The sequence below is a fragment of the Sesamum indicum genome, linkage group LG12 (assembly GCF_026168435.1).
Source record: "Sesamum indicum cultivar Baizhima isolate 11 linkage group LG12, ASM2616843v1, whole genome shotgun sequence".
NCBI classification, from domain to species: domain Eukaryota; kingdom Viridiplantae; phylum Streptophyta; class Magnoliopsida; order Lamiales; family Pedaliaceae; genus Sesamum; species Sesamum indicum.
The window spans coordinates 14,346,420-14,361,723 of record NC_142668.1 but is presented as its reverse complement, the minus strand read 5'-3'; the positions used below and the strand labels follow the sequence as shown (position 1 = coordinate 14,361,723).

The 15,304-nt window shown below is 32.2% G+C and overlaps 2 pseudogenes; both read right to left on the bottom strand.

Annotated features, from left to right (window-relative positions):
* Positions 1 to 5,827: 5,827 nt before the first annotated feature.
* LOC105175080 (alkane hydroxylase MAH1 pseudogene) lies at positions 5,828 to 7,665 on the bottom strand (annotated as a pseudogene).
* Positions 7,666 to 9,248: 1,583 nt separating this feature from the next.
* Positions 9,249 to 11,075, bottom strand: LOC105175175 (alkane hydroxylase MAH1 pseudogene; annotated as a pseudogene).
* Between the last annotated feature and the right edge of the window lie 4,229 nt (positions 11,076 to 15,304).

Sequence of the window (15,304 nt, the reverse complement as noted above, 5' to 3'; positions counted from 1 at the left end):
AGGATAGAGCTGGTCCTAAATATGTGGACGTGGCCGGGTCATGAATTGGATAGACCAATCTTGTCATAAATTGCGGGTGACCCTGCAAAACTAAACGGGTCCTCAGACTGTCATAAAACGTATTCAATTGGATGGAGAAAAAAGTTGGTACCCGTTCGTACATTTGGGGGGTCCAACTTTGATTTGAAGGTGTTTAGTATCTATTTATTTGCTTGCTGGAAAGTCTAGTCAAGCCCCAATTTGTCCCTGTAATTACCATCCCCATCACCATCCATTTTTGCCTGTTTGACTCAATTCGGGGCTCTTTTGTATCTACTGGTTATTAACATATCAAGTAATTATACTTTATATGAGACAATAATTATACTGATGTATATGATTTGTATTTTTTTAATATTTTTTAAAAAAAATTATTTGTTTAGTCCTTTAAATTTGCATGTTGTTAATTTTAGGCTTTTAAGTTACTGCATTTTTCATTTTAGTCCTATAACTTTCAGAAATGTGTAATTTTGGTCCTCTGACCTAATTTCGAACAATTTTATCCCTGCACAACTTTTTAAGGAGCAAATTGAGTCTATCTCCATTCATTTAAATTTGCATCTCATAACTAATGGTCACATAAAAGGTATGGAGACTTAGTTTTATTTGGTAAGCATGTTGAGCCTTTTAAGAGTATTAGGATGAACTATTAAGCTTTATTATAAAAAAGGCAAAAGAGTCATAAATCAGACTAAAGGATAGAATTTATACAAAATTGATAAATAAAGAATTAAATCTAATATTACTAAAGTTAAAGGACCAAAAAGAATTCAGGTCAAAGTTATACAAGGAAAGTTTTTGTTTTTTCCATATTTTATAATACAGGTATGAAAGAGCAATTGCTCGAATTACTTATCAATTTTAGTTCAGCACTTTATTGTATTAAATATGCACATAAGCGTCAAAATCACCAATTTCAAATATAACACGAATCATATTAGTGGAGGGATGATGATCATCACAAGCAATATTGCTTTTCACCACTGATCTCTACCAGTGCTTATAGCATATAAATCATATATAGTTTATTCCAGCAAGGTAAAGTGATAGTGATTCTAAACACAAATTTAAGGAGACCAATTATTTATTTAGTTTATTCTCTTCTTTTTCTTGAGGTAACGTGAAATTAACAGTATGCCAAATCCGTGTGACTTTTTATTTCTTGTTCATAGAGAGTTAAATAGGTATATATATAACCAACGTCTCACACGAGGGAAAATATTGATAACATAAGGAGAAACAGTCTTGTAATGCATCGAATTCACTCACCACAAAAGCGGTAAACAAGTTGTACCAACATAAAACGTGTCTAGAGCATTCCGGTCCGTTTGAAATTTCTGCATATGCAGACATTAGGGAAGTGAAGAAGTTTTGTGCATGAGATGTCTAGGGTTAGGTTAGACAATGACTGGCTATGTATGTCCCATTAGCAACTCCGTTCTATTTGCCGGCCCCACGACTATCTAAAAATTTTTCACGTAAAAGAAAACTAATCACATGAATCGGAACAAGAAAAGAAAATCGCGGGTCGTTCAATACTTGGGAAGCTTGTAGACGACTACTTGTCATTATTAGATTATTATTGTTAAGACCACCAATGTATTTGATCTTGGTTATATAGACAGAGTTGATTAGAGAAATTGGAAAGCTGACGAAGTCGACAACGTAGGGAGTTGAAAATTTTGATGAAGGGGACTGAACAAATTGCCTGCTGCTTGTCCTTTAGGTGCATATATACATAAAGTCAGGAGAGCCAGTTTTGGTGTATGAGTGGAAAGGTGACTGGGGAACACAGTGGGGTTTGTCTTTGGAAACAGCTTCGCAACGCGGCCAAGGGTCAAGTTGCTTGATTTGAGTCCATGGGGTCGGACCTCTCGACTTGTCACTAGTAATCATCTCCGTAAGGAAATTGGACTGAACGTGCTATATTTTTTTATTTTTTAAAGAAAAAAACAAATTATTGTATTTAATTGTAAAATTAAAATTGAAGTAGACAAAAATGTCATACGTAAAATTACCAGATGAAATATATTTTTCTCGATTATTAAATAATAAAGTGCAAATGGGAGTGAGAAAAGGTGGTTGGTGAATAGAGTAAGGCGTATATGGATTTGATGATTGACACTATTGCTTGCATCATCAAATCTGAAGTCCAATGATTTTGAGGGTGCAAGAGTTGGAAGCCCGAAGCCCTCTCCAACTGCAAGTATACTGTCCTCACAGACGCGCAAGGGCCGTTTAACTGTTTCAAATTAATCAATTTCATATCTGAGAGTGACGTTTTAAAGTTGTCTGATTGAAATCGTATGTTACACATAATATAACCGTATATAAATATGAAAAAGATTTTACTTTATTCGTAAAGTTGAGATCTCTTAATTAAAATATTGAGAGTTTGAGACCCACTAAAGTAGGTGAACGTTTATTTCTGTAATAATTTTTTATATCTTTTTTGCGTTTAAATATGTTTGTTGATTTGAATTATTGATATTTTGAATTAATTTTTAAATTTAAATAATATAATTACGAAAAGCATACTGTAAAAAGAATAACGATAAATAAATATAAAAAACTTGGATCCAGATTGGCAGGGAGCAAGATATTAGTTGGGCTTCCCTGCCTATCCTTATAGTTGGATACAGGCTAAGCAAGAATAGGCCGCCGGGCAACCTTGTCAAGTACATTTCAAGATGTCGGGGGATTTCATGCCTTTTAACCCATGAAAAGAAAAGAGGATAGATCGTGGATTTTGGGATTCGTGATCTGCATTTATGCACAACTGGATAGGATTGATTGACACAAATTCCATAATTTTTAAAAAATATACTATATGTTTTCTGAAAAGAAAAATAGAATATATGTATGTTGATATTAAAACGTTTTGGAGTAAATTATCGATTAAAAGTTCAAATAAATATTTTAATAAGTGAGCTTTAAATTAAAATTATAAGAATTTTGAGTTTATATGTTTTTAAGAGAATAAATTTGCAATAAACCTAAACCCAACTCGGATTTTATGCATTTTGATAGATATATTCATTTGTTCAGTAATTTCAAATTGAAAGTTTGCATTTTAATCTATATCTAAACTGAAATAAAAAAGAAATGTCATTCATACTTACAAACGGCAGCTAATGACATCACTTTATCAATTTTTAAATATGACAATTATACTTTTGATCAGATAATTTTAAAATTTAATTTTAGTTACTTTTTTATCTTTATAAAAGTGGCTCTACGTTATTTGTACACTACCGCACCAATTGTTTTGTTGTGTCGATAGTTACTGATTTTGGTTTATATATTTTATTTTTATTTATAATATATTTTAAAATGTGAAAGATTATGTATTATATGTACGTAGGGACAAAGCATGCCACGACAACTAGTTAGTATAAAAAGGAAAGACTTTTTCTTATTCGTAAACGGCGATTTGTGATACTACTTCAATAATTTCTATAGTGCCGATAATACACTTAAATTGATTTTTTTAATAATATATTTTAAAAAACAAAAAAATATTTATTAAATGTACGTAGAAACTATGTGCCATGACGAAGAAAGAGAGAGATCAAAGAAAATAAACTAAAAGGTTACTAAGTACCTCAAAGGGCAAAGGGTAAAAAACAATTTGTCTTATATGATATCTTGGGTTTCATATAAAGATTGGAAGTGAGCAAAAGCAAAACAAAGTAGAGTGTGAATTAGATTTTTGAGTTCCAATTTGAGTTCCATATTCCTTTGCATGGATGAAAATAAGTTTGCTAACGACCACGTCACTTCTCCATTAACTATTGGATGAAAAAATTACGTGGGACTAAAATTACAAAAAAATTTAATTTATGTGACGTAATGTAAGAAAATCATAATAAATGAGATTATAATAAAAAATACACTAATATGTGGAACAAAAACTGCGAGTTTTTCAATATTTTTGATAAATAACAATGCTTAATAAATAAGAATTATGTATATTTTATAAAAACTGTAAGACGATCATACTCTTTTCTTCTTTTTCAAATTTTAAATTTGATATTTGTAAACTTCGGTATTTCTTAGTTTTCAAATTTGCATTATTTAGTTTACAAAATCTAAGCACGGCTAAAATATTTATGGTAAATAACAATGCTTAATAAATAATAACTATGTATCTTTTTAGAAAAGTTTAATTAGATTGTTACTCTTTTCTTATTTTTCAAATTCTAAATTTGACCAGTTTTCAATCTTCGTCCTTTCTTACTTTTCAGACTTGCATCATTTAGTTTCAAAGTGTATGTATTGTTAAAATATTTATGATAATTAATAACGCTAAATAAATAAAACTTATGTATTCTTTTTTTTTTACAAAAACATAAGATGGCTAACTTTTTTATATTTTTTAAATTCTAAATTTTGATAAAATTTCAAAGTCCAACCTACCTTATTTTTTGAACTTGTCTTATTTAGTTTCCAAAATCTATGTATTGTTAAAATATTTGTGGTAAATAATAACGCCTAATGAATAAGTATTTTTTACGAAAGAACATAATATATATCTTACTTTTTTTTTAATTTTTTAAATTCTAAATTTGATAAGTATTTAAACTCCGGCTGTTGTTGTTTTTTAAACTTTCATTATTCAGTTTCCAAAATCTTGCATATCTAAAATATTTAGGGTAAATAACAATGCTTAATAAATAAGAATTGTGTATTTCTTACAAAAACGTAAGATATCTTTAAATTCTAAATTTGATAAGTCTTTAAACTCCGATCTTTCTTATTTCTCAAACTTGCGTTATTTAGTTTCCAAAATCTATACATTATTAAACTATTTATGATAAATGACAATGCCTAATAAATAAGGATTGTGTATTTTATTAGAAAAACGCAAGATGTTTTAATTTTTTTTTTAAAATTCTAAATGTGATAAGTTTTCAAATTCCGACCTTTGTTAGTTTTCAAACTTGCATTATTTAGTTTCAAAAAACTATGCATTGTTAAAATATTTAGGGCAAATGACAATGCTTAATTAATAAACTAAAATTACGTGTTTCTTCAAAAAAACAAAAAAACATAAGATATCTTACCTTTTTTTTTTTATTTTGAAAATTTTAAATTATGTCTTGATCTTAATATATGCCTTTCCATTATATTATTTTATTTCATATTTTACTGGATGGGTGGGAATTATGCGAGTGACTATCGTATATGAACAAATAGATAGAGATATAACAAAAAGATCACAATGAATAATGAAATATGAAAAAAACAATTATCCTATTGCCTTTTAATTTTAATATTATTAGCTATTTTATTTCATAAGTTCATGAATATATTTGATGCTACAACCAAAATTTAGGGACTAAAAAACAAAATATGAAAATGATGCAAAATGGATTACCAATTATTTATAACTAGACAATTCCAAAATATTGATAAATAGAAGAACAATGTTCATTTTTCACTTTTCTTTCTTCTTTCGTTCCAAAGTCTCCCCTTCGTCTTTTCCAGAGGGTTTGTATACTGGTTAGAAAAGATCTTAGATTATACCATGCCTAAAATTTATAATCAATAATTATTGTGTGACTATTGTGAGACTTTAGTCACTAATTATTCATTTTTAATTATAATAATTAATTTTGATTAAATATTATATATATATATTTTTTGAAGTAAAGTGATGATCCAAATAAGCGGATTATAGAAGAGTAAGTGAGACCAGAGTGGACAATAACGAATGAGTTGATGGAGTGAGAGTGATAGTCGTCAATGATGATGATGAGTTGAAAAATTACGCAAATACCATTGGTGTTACCTCAAAGTCTAATAAACAATCGTTCTTATATGATATCATGTGTTACATATAGAGATTGGAAGTTGATCAACTTGTTAAACAAATACACTGACAGAATCAGATTTTCAACTTCATTTTGGTGCCGTATTCCTTGCTTCATTATTGAGGCACTCGTAATTGAAATTTCTGAGTAGTACTTCCTTCAAATTTTGTCACATAACTCATTACCATATGGTGCTTCATTCATATTTTGAAACCTTAACCTTGAGTCCACGTTTCATGTGAAGTATGATTGAAGCATTTGGACATACAGGATGACCTGCTGCTACCTGAACCTTAAAACGGCTAATAATGGCTGCTGCAACAATTTTCATTTGAGTGAAGGACATTTCCTTCCCCAAACAACTCCTCGGACCCGCATTAAACGCTGTAAACTTGTAAGATGGTTCAATTTTGATGCTTCCCGTCTCAGAAATCCATCTCCCTGGTTTAAACTGGAGGCAATCTTTACCCCAGATTGATTCCATCCTACCCATTGAGTAGAATGACAAGAGCGTTATTGTATTTGGTTTTATGTGATGGCCAGTTGGAAGGATATCGTGCTCAACTGGAGCTTTATGTTGAATTGCTACCGGAGGGAAGAGGCGCAACGCTTCGCACAGAGCGCCATGCAAATATATCAGTTTCCTTAGCTCCTTCATGTTGGTGAATTTCCATTTTCCTACTTGAAAATTTGTGCAGATTTCCAGTCGAATCTTTTCTTCTTCTGCAGGGTGTGTTGCTAGAAGCCAAAAAAACCAAGTAAGAGTTGCGCTTATTGTATCTTTACCTGCACCGATTAAATTAAACATATTGTCTCTCCAAGACACTTGAGAAATATTAGGTGCATCATCACCATTTACTTCAACTGCTCTCATGGTACTACTCAATATGTCAAAATCCTGTCTTCCAGGTTCCGTTGCGGCCGTGTCGCCTTGCTGCTTGAGTGAGAAACAGTGACATAAAAATCGATCAAAATGCTCCATACCTTCTTTCAACTTTCTCTCTTTCCCAACTTGAAGCCACCTTTGCAGCTTCCAGACAATTTGAGGGAGTATATGCCTGTATAACACTGCTTCCCCAACATCTGCAAATACTTTCTCGTGTGGTAAATGAGGCAACTCTTTGCTCAAGGAAGTGGGATCATGGCCTAAAACCAAAATACAAGAACAATCAAAGGCGAAACGCTGAAATAGTTCTTGCACGTCCACTTCCGTTCCAGTTTCTGAAACGAGCTCCATAATGGGGATTAGGCTTGTTTCGACCTTGTTCCAGCTGGTTGTCGCAACCAATTCCTGGAACCCCGGCTGCATCATTAGTGCTTTAGTACTTCTCCTCTGGCTTTCCCATGATTCATGTTCTGCAGCAAAAATCCCATCTCCGAAAATATCGAATATCTTCTTAAATTCAGGACCTTTGGAGAAGTTGGGGAAGTTCTTAGTCAATATGTAATGGACATTGGCTGGATCACTAGTGACCATCATATCCATATTAGCAAACCAAGGTCCTTTAAACCAAATTGTGCCCCCACTCTGCTCTAATACCTCTGTTGTAACCTGGTGCAATCGGCCAATATTTTTGAGCAGCGCCGGAATCATGCCAAGAATAGGCCAGTTGGTGGGTAATGAACTTTTCTCCTTTCTCCCAACAGCATACCTGTAACATAGAAGCATTAAGTAGAGAACAATAGAAATGACTGTTGCTGTATTGTACACAACTTCCATACTTGATCTGTAACTACGACCTAAAATGAGCAGTGGATGATCTTTTCTTGGGTCATTCTCTGTTTAAATAGTTGATGAAATTATTGTGGGCCAATAAATGCTTCCCATTCTTTGAGAGGAAATGCGCTGCACTAAATTATAATATTAGTAACAAAATATTAAGTAATAATTTTAAAATAGTCACAAAAAATATATATTAAAAGATAATAGCTTTGGTCTTGTCCCACTATTGTTATTAATGACCAAAATTGTGATTAAAATTGTCATTATTATAGAAAATGAGTAACACATGTACAATGAAAATTGTATTTACAAGAACAATACTATAATTTTCAAAACTAATCATTACTTTTTAAATTATAAAATTCAATATTGTGATAAAATATTTTTTTTTGCTACTAAATATATACAATTATTGACAATATTAAAACTCAATTTTTGTTGATAATCTTTTTTATTTTTGTAGCAAGGGAAAGTATAAAAAGGATAGGAGACGAAAACAAAAAAAAAACCTTTTCTTTAAATTATTTAGTATGATGGGGAATAACGTAAATTTTAAATACTTCCACGTGTTTAGAACAAATAAAATAAATTGCATGCAAAAAATATATTTAATTGTTAAGTAAATCAAAATAGAATGAATTTATTTCTATCAGTTCTTTACTAATCAAGTTGAGATAAATCTCAACTTCTAATTTCACCCGAGCAAAGAATCTTATATTCAAGCTTTATTTGTTTATATTAAATCTTTTAAATAGAACAAACGTTAAATGTTGGAATTAAATAGAACAAACATTAAATCTTTGTTTATATTCCATCCTACCCATTGCATAGAACGACAAGAGCGTTATTGTATTTGGTTTTATGTGATGGCCAGTTGGAAGGATATCGTGCTCAACTGGAGCTTTATGTTGAATTGCTACCGGAGGGAAGAGGCGCAACGCTTCGCACAGAGCGCCATGCAAATATATCAGTTTCCTTAGCTCCTTCATGTTGGTGAATTTCCATTTTCCTACTTGAAAATTTGTGCAGATTTCTAGTCGAATCTTTTCTTCTTCTGCAGGATGTGTTGCTAGGAGCCAAAAAAACCAAGTAAGAGTTGCGCTTATTGTATCTTTACCTGCCACGATTAAATTAAACAGATTGTCTCTCCAAGCCTTATGAGAAATATTAGGTGCATCATCACCATCATCACCATTTACTTCAACTGCTCTCATGGTACTGCTCAATATGTCAAAATCCTGTCTTCCAGGTTCCGTTGCGGTCGTGTAGCTTTGCTGCTTGAGTGAGATATGATGATGTAATTGATTATTTTTTCTTAAATTATATATTAATTATCTTGCAAAATATATTAAATTTATCATATATTCAGTTAAGATTTGATGAAATCTGATATGAAGTAGAATTCCTCGTACTTTCACTAATCAAAACCTATACTCATGAGAGAGAAATCATAGAATGAATTCGGTGTACGGAGTGCGCTTCATTCACACAACTATAATAAAGGAGGTAACATTTGATAGGGAAAAATGCAAGCAATTCCATGTGATATTATAGCAAATGAATAAATTATCCCTTTATAAAAAAATAAATAGCAATTTATCTCCTTATATTTTTTAAAATATAGCAATTTACCTCATTTGAAACAAAAATTATTTTATTTTAAAAAACAATGAGAGATAAATTATTATTCTTTTTATAAGAGGATAATTTATTTATTTACAATATTACAAATGGGTAAAATTGCATTAGACACACATTTGATAGAATTGAACTTCACAAAATCATTACAAACACACGCATTCTTGAGACATCACCCCTGTCTTTATGACACCCGATTCTTACCGCCAAGAAATATACAGAACACGTCGCAATGGCCATTCCTCGAAGATCAGATATCTCTTTTGGTTAACCTGACCTTCAATCCAGGTTTGGCCTGAAGTATGATTGAGACACGAGGAGACACCTGATTCCCCTCCACAAGCTCAATGCGGTAATGATATATGATAGCAGCGGCCACCATTTTCATCTGAATGAAAGCCATTTCTTTACCCAGACAGGTTCTTGGTCCAACGTTGAAAGCTGGAAACTTGTAAGATGGTTCGTGTTTGATTCTTCCTCCAGGCGCAATCCACCTATCAGGCCTGAATTCTAAGCAATCTTTTCCCCACACTGTCTCCATTCTTCCCACTGAATAGAAAGAAAATATCAGCTTCGCATTTGCAGGGAGGTAATGACCACTCGGGAGAATATCAGGTTTAGTTGGAGCCTTGTGCTCCAGAGCTACGGGAGGAAATAGCCTGAGAGACTCGCACAACGCTCCGTGCAGGTAAATTAGCTTGTGGGACTCTTCGACATTGAAGCGCCGCCATTTCTTATCCTCCTTTAAGTGCAATACGGTGTGGATCTCCTCCAGAATCTTGGTTTCCGTCAAAGGGTTTCTAGCAATTAGCCAGAAAAGCCATGTAAGACAAGTACTCGTTGTGTCTCTGCCTGCAAATATCAAACTTAGGGACGTGTCCTTCAAGAAGTCTCTTAGACCGCTGGAAGGACCAACATGTTTTTCTTCATACACCTTCCTGAAAACTGTCAATAGATTAGTATCATTCTCTTGCTCTCCGTTCTTCAAGCTAATAAGCGGATAGATGAAATCGTCGAAATTCTGAGATGCTTCCATTAGCTGCTTCTCACTGCCGATTTTCAGCCGTTTTTGCAGCTTCCAAATGCTTTCAGGGACTATGTGTCGAAGCAGCAGGGGTTCCACCGAATGACTGAACGCCTTTTCACAAGGAATGTGAGGCAATTCGACGCACAAGCTGCTGGGGTCAAAGTCCAGCACAACCTTGCAAATATTATCGAAAGTAAACCTTTGGAAAATATCTTGCAAATCAACTTCAGCTCCCTGTTTACAGAAGGAGGCAAGAACAGGGAGGAGCCCGGTTTCCACCTTTCCCCAAACAGTACTTTCCAGGGAACTGTGGAATTTGGAATGAGTCAACAGAGAAATAGTCGTTCTCCTGTGAATTTCCCAGAGTTCAAAATCAGCATTGAAAATCCCATCTCCCAAGATTTCGAAAATCTTCCTGAATTCAGGACCCTTTGGATAGTTTGAGAAATTTTTGCTGAAAACGTGGTGGATGTTGGCAGGATCACAGGTGAAGAGCATGTCTGTGTTGCTAAACCAGGGGCCTTTGAACATGTACGTGCCCCCGCATTCAATTAAAACCTCTGTCGCATAATCATGTGCCCGATTGAGATTCTGAAGAACCGCCGGCAGCATCCCCAAGACAGGCCAATTCGTCGGCTCGTGGCTCTTTTTCCCCCTTCTGTTTATTAAATAGGAAAGGTAAATTATCAGGGGAACGATCAAGAAAAACTCGAGATACTCGAAGATGGCCATCTTTTTGTAATGTTATTTTGCTTTTTTCGTTTCTCAAGTTTTCTGGTTTTCTGTTATGCAATTGATCTTGCTATTGCTCGTTTCTTGGTGTGGTACGAATATATATATATATATATGTATATATATATAATAGGACCAATATGAATAGTGGGATGAGCCTTTATTACAATAATAGCAGTCACTAGGTTTAATCACAATTGTTCTTAAATTATGCATAAAATATGTAATACAATTAAATCAAATTTAGCCAAATTCAATCTCCCTAAAATTTTTCATATAAATATTTGATTCATGTATTGATATTTAAATAAAAAGATCTTGAGAGGGGGAGTTTATAGTGTTTTTTAAATTAAATTACATGTTAGATACAGATTAGATGGAGTCAAGCTTATATAGTTGAATTTTATAAATAGAAAAAAATAGGTTGAAGAAAATCCATTAAATTTTTGTAAAATGACTTGGACTAATTAATATACACAAATATCTATTCATCCTTATCATATTCAATTAATTAATTAACACTCACCAAACTTTAGCTGCAATGTGCCGCACCCTTTAAAGTTCAGTGTAGAACTTTCGTATGGTTGATGTAATCGCGGACGCTGACATCAACATTTAATAGAAAAGAGATCGATTGCAATAGCCCTCATTATAATTCAGCTCTTCCAATATATATATATATATATATATATATATATTCTTATGAAATAAAAATAAAAAGTAACTTTTCATATTTTTAAAATTGTGCCAAAAAAATATTTTCGTACAAGCGATGTATTACAAGCACGGCCAATATTTTTGTAGCTCTTTTGAATTATAGAAGGTTATTTACACCCTTATTTAAAGATTGTAAATAACTTAAAAACTCTTGATTTATACCAGGAAAATGTAGACCATAGATTTATGGCAATTAAAATCTAATGATTGATAGATTGAGATATAAAAATTATTATAGTTAAAAATTACATAAAAAGTGCGTGGAACATACCTTTAACTTGGGACAATTTTTGCAAAATTTTAGAAAAATATATGGAGTTAATTAATTTTATACATTTTATTTTCTTGCAGAATTTTTTAAATAATTCAAATATCACGGGAAATTTACCAGTGAAAAAAGTGAAAAGTATTGCTATAGAAAAAATTCTACCACACACAAAACCCATCATACAATTAATCAAGTAATAAATATTTTCCTACAAAAATTGCACTTACTGTAGTTTGCTTGTATTAAAAGTCCCTTTTTCGTTTTATCATTTGATACTTTACAATACTCTCGTCGGTTTTCTTTTTATTACCTTTTAGCCGATTAACCATTAATTAACCAAGATTTCATTAATAAGTGTGCCCGTATTATGCCTAATCCTCGTACTAGGTGTGGTTTCCCTAATCCGAGTCAAATATGCAATCTTCCGGGGGTCGTACTCCACAGTTCAGTATAATTTGATGATTCGACTCAAATCTGTGATCTCTCAAAAAGTTGTACTCTGTGATTCAGTATTATTATTGTAAATGTTTGGTGGTTTCTGAAAAGAGAAAAACACGTTAAATTAGTTGGGATAGTTCCTAACAAAAATCCTCCGATACTTAAGTCAACTCAAATTCAAAATGGTAAATGGCGATCTCAAGTAGTAAATGAGGTAGCAAATAGTAAATATCTCTTACCATAAATGCCAGAGAAAAAGTATTTATAGAGCTAAACGTGCTTACCTATTAATTGGTCCACACATTCATCTCAAATCATAAATTGCCATATGATTTGTGGTCTAAATCCCGAGTCATCAAAGCAGGTTGGGTCTCTCAATAAAAATAAGTGAATCTTGTGACTCCAGTGATATTTTAGTGTTGTTGGAAAATTATTTATCTCTTTTTTCTAATGGGCCTAATATATCCCTATTAGTCCTTTATAGTAGGGGTATCAATGGGTAGTGTAAGATATTACTTAAACTCATATATTGTGGGGTTGGATTGTCTCTATCCATCAATACTCATGGGTTTATGTACACAATTTGAACCCAAAAAATATAGTTATTTTTCTTTATTATTCAATTTGATTATTATTTATCAATCAAGCTAACTTCAAGTGAAGAAATTTAGAAAACTTAAGACATCATAACATTGTCTATCGTGTAATATTTTCATAAATTATTTTGTAAGTGGTATAATAAATGATATATCATTTAAAAAAAACTCTATAAAAAAGAGTTATTTGTGCATTAGTCTTAATAATTCTGAATTTATTGATAAATTATTAGGGGTGTTAAAATTTTGGTTGAGAATCGGTCGAACGAATTTTTCATTCTTATAAAAAATTGAACCAAAAATTTAGTTTGATTTTTAGTTTTTTAATTTTTAAAATTTGGCCAGGTACGATTTGATTAAGTTGGTTAACCGTACCGACCAAATAATCAAAATTAAAAAAATATATTTATATAATATATTATAGTTTTATAAAATATATCATTTATAAATATATTATATTATAATAATATAATTTAATTTCTACTTATATTAAATTGAAAATATAAAAATTAAAAACTATTAAATCAATTAACTGGTAGATTTTTTTTCTCTTATGAATTCGTAATTTGGTTATTAACCAAATTGAACAGAAAAAATATGCTAATTTATTTGAATTCTTTTTTAATTTGAACCAAGATAGGGTAGGTCCTACCTATTAATAGGCCTAATCTATAGTAATTAGACAGCATATTGTAATTCAACCACTTTTGATGTAGATGGATGCCACCTAAGCACCCATTACTTGAAAAGGATGTAAGAACTAAGTGTAATTTATGATTAATCAAATACAAACGGATTGGTGTACGTACATACTCTATAATTAAGTAGTGGTCCAACCTATAAAACCACACCACTCACATTTGGCTTAATTTTGCTTAAGTTAGAGAACAACAATTGATTCATTATATGATTCAATATTTTCAAATTAATAAACAGTACTACACATATATATATAAACTCAAACTACTGTAGATATATTTAAAACTTTTACTAAAAGCCAACGTTTGTACCTTCCATCAAATTTAAATCTTTGTATCAGACGTAACCTAAGAGAAAGAAGTGAAATAAGACAGTGATGCACATCAATTGGTTGGCAGTTATTAGTTATTAAATTGAAAACGTGATTATAATGGATATATCTAAAAGAAAAATTTGGTTCTTATCCAACTCTTTCCTTGCCAATCTGCTTCAACAAAATCAGTAGCTTGTTAATGTGCTAATTAATTAATTGAAGGACGGGATGTGATAATGCTAATTAAACTGGAAACCATACAGAAAGTAACTGATCGATCTATGGAGGGCCCAAATTTGAAGAGGGTACTGTCTTTTAATTTCATGCAGCCCCCACCCTCTTTTTCATCATTAATTTCACAAGAAAAATAAACATATTTCCCTATCTCAAACTCAGTAGTCAATTAAGGTGCATGCGCTGGAATGAGTTGGTAATGTTTTTGTGGATGCTGTATATGTTGGGGTTGTGGGAATGAAGAAACTAGAGAATTATGTCATGGATGTTTCTTGTGGATTATCATACAGGAGGCTAGCAGCTTGCTTGTGCAAGTATATATGAAATGGCAGCCAGAGTGCTTAATTAGTTTGCTGTTGGGTTTGTCGGGGAGAGTTTGTCAGCAGCGGATTCTGTGTGGATTTTTGTTGCTGCATCTCAGTTCTTAAAAGTTTCTACGTAGGGACAAGTATGTTTTTTGGGTTTTCCTTTCTAAAATTTTCTCAGTGTTTTAATTTGCTACTCTGGACATCCCCAGCTGCTAATGAGATGATACACCAGAACTAGCACTTTCTGGAATCGCTATCCGCTTTGGTTGGGGAAGGACCAAAATTATTTCTCGTGTGACAAACGAATTATGTAATTGATCAATCTTATTGAACTGTACATTAGTCACACAACAAGTAAATCGCACTTACCATATAATTCAGCCCATTAATTTTGGGGGAAAATAAATAATAAGAGTTTTATTCTTTTTCTTTTTTTGTACTTTTACTAAATCTTTTATTGGTCTCTAATAGAAATTAATTTCAAACGCCAGTTATATATCATATATATGTTGGGCAGAATGTCCATTTGACAAAAGAGTGGAGCTGAATTTTGGGTGAAAAGTTGTCGCTCGACTTCACAACTCAACAAAACCCTCTTCAAAATCAACTTTCCTCTCGTTACCAATTCCAAGCTATTTTTTTGCTGGTTCCGAATGCTCTCCCGCAGTGTGTGCCTGTACAAAGGGGCCTCAACGGCATCGTCGAGCGGATGCCTTCTCGCATGGAATGTAGATTAGGCAAATTGATAGACGGGCT